Source organism: Pyrgilauda ruficollis, unplaced genomic scaffold (assembly GCF_017590135.1).
Source record: "Pyrgilauda ruficollis isolate IOZ18807 unplaced genomic scaffold, ASM1759013v1 scaffold55, whole genome shotgun sequence".
In the NCBI taxonomy this organism is placed as follows: Eukaryota; Metazoa; Chordata; class Aves; order Passeriformes; family Passeridae; genus Pyrgilauda; species Pyrgilauda ruficollis.
In genome coordinates this window covers 4518115-4525116 of record NW_024527155.1, presented here as the reverse complement: position 1 = coordinate 4525116, position 7002 = coordinate 4518115, and positions in this window count along the sequence as shown.

Genomic DNA, 7002 nt, shown 5'->3' with positions numbered 1-7002 from the left:
AACAGAATAAACTAGTACTTAAATGGCTCATTAATTCTTAGCTTTCCCTGACCACCCAGTGATCTGCAGCTGGCTGAAGGAGTCCCAGACACCATGGCCCTAAACCACAGCTCAGATGCAGAAGACTACTAGGAGATGTATTATAGTGTCCTGCAATGTGATGTCAGTACTGACATGTGGTTCACAGGCACAGAGAAGGTCTACAGCAGTAAATACCCTGTCACAGGCCTGCTCCCAGGGAGGAAATACTTCTTCTGAGTCACTGTCTGCAATGACAGTGGGGACACTGACCCTCTGGATTCTCAGGAGCAATGGAACATCTCCAGATACAGAGGTAAGCACAAGACTTGGGGTTAAGCTCAGGCTCCCTGTGTGGCCTTGGGTATGTCACTAACCTGCTTTGCAGCTCAGGTGCTCACCTGGGGATTAGATACAAGAATACCTCCTCTTCTATCCCTTCCACTTGTTGGCAATCTCTTCAGGACCAGGCTTCCTTTTACTACATGTGTATGTAGCCATAGCACTTTATACAGGTGCTGCTTAAATTAAAATTCAGGATATCCATGTGCTCAGAGGGTGATATTATCATGTCTTGACATAACAGAAAATTGGTGTTACAAGTCATTTGTCTTGTAGTACATTTTCAGTCTGACTGGGATCTGTTGCCTAAATGAGAAGCAAAGAAATCTGTGACACGTAGGAGACTGTGTGACAGTCTTTCTGGACCAGAAGTCCCTGAAAGCACATTAAATTAAACATCTAGAGGTCATCTTGTCAGGTAAATGATGCTTTCTTTGTTCAGTTGCTCCCCACATGTGCCTAATCATAACATGGATGTCTAATCAGCAGTGCTCCCAAACATAACTGAGCATGGCCCAGCTCATCAAGGCAAAATTTTAAATGATCCTTCTGCCCAGCCTGGGGAATTGCAGAATGCAGGGACTCTAAATGGTGAGATTCAAGACAACTTTTTTGAGTTGGCCTGTGCCTGGTGTAATGAACAATATTGTAATATAAAAAAAAAAATATTAATACATATTACTAGATTAGGCATCTATTTCTTCAGAAGCCTATCCACATGCTGCTATGAGTCTTCTAATCCCATTAAGAGTAATAGGCAACACATTAAGTTGACAGAATGAGTGGTACACTAAAAGGAGTAATGAGGTGTCAAATTGTGTATTTGTATTTCCCAATCAGCCTTTCCTGATAGATGGCTTAGGCCATAGGTGTGTTACTTTGGCTACGTGTGCAGCTAAGAAAAAGCACTTCCAGTTATGTGGCTGTAGTTGTGTTCTTGTGTGGAAGTGCTCTAGGCCTGGATTGTACAGAGCCTGAAATGACTTCAGTAACTTCTGTGCATGTAGGCGAGTGTAAGAGAGTTGTAAAGGGGAGAAAGTTAGGTTGGCTCTGCCTTGCACTGCATCCCTCTGATAACAGCCTACCTGGACCACAGCAGGACACAGATGTGAACTGATTTCCTACTCTTCATTATAAATGGCAAGTCACAAGGTTTATTTGCATAAACCTGAGAGATGGTAGAAAAACTCTGAAGGAGAATGAGGAGGTAAGCTTTTTGTTGAGAATGAGGTCTCCTGAAAGAATTTTGCCATATAGTGCTACATTTACAGTCCAGGGGATTTACCTGATGAGATCCCATGTCAAAGCAACAAGCAGTATTAAGTACTTCAAGAAATGTATTTAAATACAGGATGAAAATGGAAGATTTGAAGTGGACAGTGGAAATTAAATTGTACATGCAGTTCCCCTTGATTTCCCCTGAGCATTCGGTAGACTATTAATGCCTCAGAGCAACACCAGCAGAGCAATATCCCTTCCTCTACAAGATCACCTGCTTTGGTTTATAATTGGGTGTAATTTAATCATGCGTTTCTAAAGTGCTTTGGGAGCCAAATATCCGAAAGCACTTTACAATTTAATGGCATTAGTGAGAGAATGCATCGATATATCTTTGTGGAGCAAAATTGTGACACCTCAGTTACAGCTGAAGAAAGAAATTAATTGCTTGCTTACAGTTGCATAGCAGATTAATGGGAGAATGAGATTTCCAATTCCTTCCCCTCTTGCTTTTCAGTTTATATTTGTTTGCATGTTGAGACAGGTCTGCTGGTCAGATGCCAAGAGAAATGTGGTGTATTATTCATTCTTCCTACTCCCTGGGTTTTCCCTGATGGGAAGCAAGGTCCAGGTCATGAAATGTCATACCCAAGCTCTTTAAGATTTGTACTCATGTGCAAGAAGACGCTGTGTGCTGATGGTGCTGGCTCTCTTTGCATGTTTGTGTGTGCAGTGGGAAGCAGCCTGCAGTGACTGTCCCCAGCAGCATTTTGACTTCAAGATGGAGTATCCCAGGAAGGACAGTGCTTCCTGCTCCATGGCCCCACTGAGGAGCCACAGCACGTGACAACAGCTGTGCCCTGAGCTGGGCTTTCATCAGTGACCCCAGTACAGAGGCATCCTTAGCAATGCCTCCAAGCCTCAGCTGTGGCTCCCCTCAACAAGAAGCACCTGCCCACTTATGAACCCTACAACCTGCAGCTGCAAGCTGATCATCTGTGGTAGGTCAGGTGTGCAGCCGCTCAGATTTGTTGTGGGCGATTCCCTCCAGGCTGAGGAACCATGAGATTTCATGTCTGACTGCAGTTCACACCCTGCTGTTTTCCAGGACAAGGGCACTTGCTGGGACATGCACTGTGCATCACACTTCTCTGGGCTCTCTCCCTTGTCCACAGAGGAAGGGATTGTTCAGGCTGTAGGTGCTGGAGCTGCAAGGGCCACATTGTAGGAACTTACCTTCATATCCAAAAAACCAACCTAACTCTGTCTTTCTTTGAAGTCACTGAGATTTTTCTTCACTTTTTTTAAGGTGGTCTTGTATCCCTCAAAATAGCTTATTTTGGCCAGCAGGCCTTATGAATTCCCTAAATGGCTCAGGAGCAAACATGGCCAGTTCTCAGTCCCTAACTAGGCTTGGTCTGCATCCATGGCATACTTAGCACTTCCAAGCAGTCCATGGATGCACTCTGACAATGGCCTTGTGCTTTTTTCTGCACAGATGCTGCACTGGGTACATCTGTTCTCTTCCTTTGTAAAATGGATGGATTTTGCCAGCATTGTATGATGGCTAGTAAGGTTTCCAGGACAAAAAGAGGAAGAAAATTAGACATTTCATATCCCACTCTCCCTTCCCTCTTTTGTTGAAAGCAGTGAAGCTTTAAATCAGGTTGTAACACAGAGCTGGTTCAAATTGGTGGTGTGAGCATGGACTCCTCCAGGTGCATAGGGTGAGGTTTTACAAACATGTTTTAGACATAGGCCCTGGTGCCTCAGGCCTGACAGTGTCCTCTTAAAGAGGACAAGAGAGAGAAGCTGCCAGGCACAGCTTGAAATGAAACTGATACAGCACCAATAATGAGAGACTATATTTGGAAAGATCTTTCAGGGTTATTTTTGTCTGAGATCATTACTTCTGGACAGCCTGCTGACAACTGCTGGGCACACAAACACACTCCACCCAGGGTTTGGTTCTCTCTGCTGATGTGGAAGTAGCTCACAGGGGGTCAGCAGAGGGAAAGGATGCTCACACTAAGTTTCCTGCTCTGATTTTCAAACTGATCTGTGTTTGTGTGTACAGTGCATGCAATTCTTCTTCACCAAAGCCAGCAACTGCCCACCCAAAAGAATTAAAGCAATTATTTATCATTTTTCTAATAATTCCTGTTGCTACCACATGTCCCACTTTCCATGCACCCTGATACACTCCTCCCTGAAGCCACAGCTGGAGCACACCGTCCTCGTCCCTAAAATCAGTGGGAGCTTTCTCTGTTCCCAGCCAGGCTGATGCAAGGAATCCTGACAGCACTTCACCCCACTCAGAGAAGGCAGACAGGCCTGGGGGGCACAAGAACAGCTCCCTATCCCCTCAGAGATCTGCTTGCTGGCTTGCACTTACCTTCTGCCCTCCCACACTGAGCTTGTTGCGGTGAGCACTGGTACAACAGGAACACACCTCTTCAAAGCAATTAAAACCAGCCTGCTTACAGCAGGGCTGGCTGGGGAGTGAGGCTTGCAAAAGCGCTGTATGGGTGAGGTGCTGATTTATACCCAGGTTCCTCAGTGGGAGCCTGTGTCTGAGGGCTCCTGGGGCTCCTCCTTGTCTTACCTGGGCAGTTTCTGGGTAAGGTCTCTTTGCTGCCAGATATTTTCAGCTAAGGTGGGAAATCAGGAGTGAGAATAGGAGACTGTAAAACTGACTTTAGCAGATAAGGTATTCACATCAAATCCAGCTTAACTGCAGATTTATCTTTATTATTTTAGAAACTATATTCTTGATCATTTTAGTTCTGGAAGAGAAGTAGTTACTGCCTGGAGTTGGGCACTGTAGGCTGGAGAGCATCATGTCTCATGTGGAAACAAGCACTCTTCACTAGGACACAAGCCCCTTCAGACCAGGACTTAATAGATTTTCTTTAGGGACATTTTTCAGAGACTTTGTGGTCTTTACCTGCTGACAGGCTGTCCTATGGGAAAGGAGTAAGGACTGACCTAAGGGCTGAGCAAATATGCTGATTTGAATAACTGTGAAGGAGTAGCTGGTTTCTGTGTTGATTCCACAGGGACTAAACCTCTATCTCAATTCCTCTTAATATATTGTGGTGGGTTTACCCCAGCTGGATACCTGGTGCAGACCAAAGCCATTTTATCACTACCCTCCCACAGCTGGACAGGAGAGAGAAAATTTAACAAAAGGGTTATGAAGCAAGGTAAGGATAGGGAGATCACTCACCAGTTACTGTCACAGGCAAAACACACTCAACTTGGGGAATTTAATTTATTACAAATCAAATCAGACTAGGGTAAGGGAAGTAAACCCCTAATTTTTAAAACATCTTTCCCCTACTCCTCCCTTCTTCTGGGCTTAACTTTATTTCAGAATTCTTTATCTCCTTTACCCACTGGTGCAGGTGGATGGGGAAACGGGGTCTGTGGTCAGTTCATCATGCTTCATCTTTGCCCCTCTTTCCTCTTCTCTCACATATTCTCACTCCTCTCTTTAGCTGCAGTTGCTGTTGCAGTTTTTTTTCCCCTTCTCAATAGTGTTGACACAGAGGCACTTGGACCCGTTGCTTCCACTGGACACAGGGGAAGCTTCCAGCAGCCTCTCACAGAATCCAGCCCTGAAGTCCCCTCCTGCCACCAAAGCCTTGCCACACAAACCCAATACTTATGTACTTTTTTGTTTCTCTTCTTTAATTGCACTCTTCTGCTTAGCCATGTTTTTCAGTTTTAGCCCTTTTCATAATAATTGTGAAAACAAAAAGGGCATTGCACCACCTCAGTGAAACACAGCAGCAGCTCTGCTGCTGTTGTAGCTTAGAAGGGGTGAATATAATTTTCCTCAGGCTGGGAGCGGGCAGGTTGCAAAGAACACAAAGACTGTTAGACCCAAAGTGAATTATTCAGAACAGTGCTGAAGTGAACAAGGGGAAATGGGAGTGAAAATGAGAACTCCCTAAATTTGAACTGTCACTTCCTACAAAAACTGCAACCAGACTTTTTCCTTCATACAGTGGAAAGCCTTACAGAGCTTTAAAACCTTTAAAAATTTTATAAAGCTTTTTATCCATAACTTACAAGTGAGACTTGCACTCAAAATGTGGGGTTGACTGCACTAATTATGGCACTTAGTCATTTTCTTTTCCTTAAAAAAAAGATGGACACCAGGACAGGAAGTTTGCAGGAGTTGAAACACAAGATATAATTAGTGGAACTAGCTGTGCCTGGTCTGGCATGCAGAACAGCATTGTTGTGGCTGTGTCGTTTGTCTTCATGTGGCTCAAAATGCAGCTGCCCTTGGCTTCTGTGAAGGTCAGCTAGGCCAGGTGGTAGAGTGGGGCTTCTGCTCAGCAGGGGCACTTCCAGTGTTTCCATCTTCCTGCTCACTAAGTGATTTTGTACAGTAGGATGTTAAAGGTGATATTTCTAATACCCTCTGCTAATGTATCTTAATGGTAATAAAAGGAGCCAAAGACTGGAGAGAATCCTGCTTCCAAGTTCAAGAAGAGACTTGGATTCTGCCTCCTTTTCTCCAGATAGCCCAGCAGGAGCTCCATGATATTTTAGGCTGCTTTATGTGAGATTCCATATAAACACAGAGTAAGCCATAAATCTGAAATACTTAAATCCTTGTGATATCAAGAAAGTAAATACAGCTTTGCAAATGAGGGAGTCACTTTGTAAAAGAGCTGGCCACAGAAAGGGCAGGAACTTCACTGCTGGTGGCCATGCCTAGATAAGGGATTACAGAAAATCTGATCCAGTGAACAGTCTGACAGATCAATACAAATATACATCCATTGGTGCTGGTTCTTTTAATGTAGACTGAAATCTTCCAGGAGCCAGTTCTGGAATAATAATATAGCAGTGGCCAGTGACCCAGACATACTCAGTGTGAGAATATTGTATCACTTTTGTTCCATCTGGAGCTAGGAAGGAGGTATGAGGAAACAGGATGCTCCTCCCAGCAGGCCTCTAAGATTTTGAAAGGAATTATAAAAGACCAAATAAAAGGAAGAGGAGAGAATCACTCCCTTTTGCCTCCTGTTAACCCCTTTAGGCTGCCCTGAAAATAATTTGGTTGTCTGTCTGCTACTGATTAATTCTCACATCAGGAACCATTCCACTTCAGAAGGGGAGTATGAAGGAGTCTCCATTAAGCCTGCAAGCAGATCCATGAACTGACTGGGAGCGCTGACACCCACTGTGTTTCTATGCTATAAATCCTTGGAACCTGTTCCACTGGTGACAGATGGCCTGGTTCAGGATTAATGAAACAAAATATCTGTGCCACTGCATCAAACAGCTGAAGAAGCTGGCATCAGATCCCCAACCAGAGAAAAATGTGCAGACTACTCCTTCCCTCCTGGAAATTTTTCCTGGGGCGAGGGGCAAGAGAGATTTGGCCATTAGTCTGGGAATTGC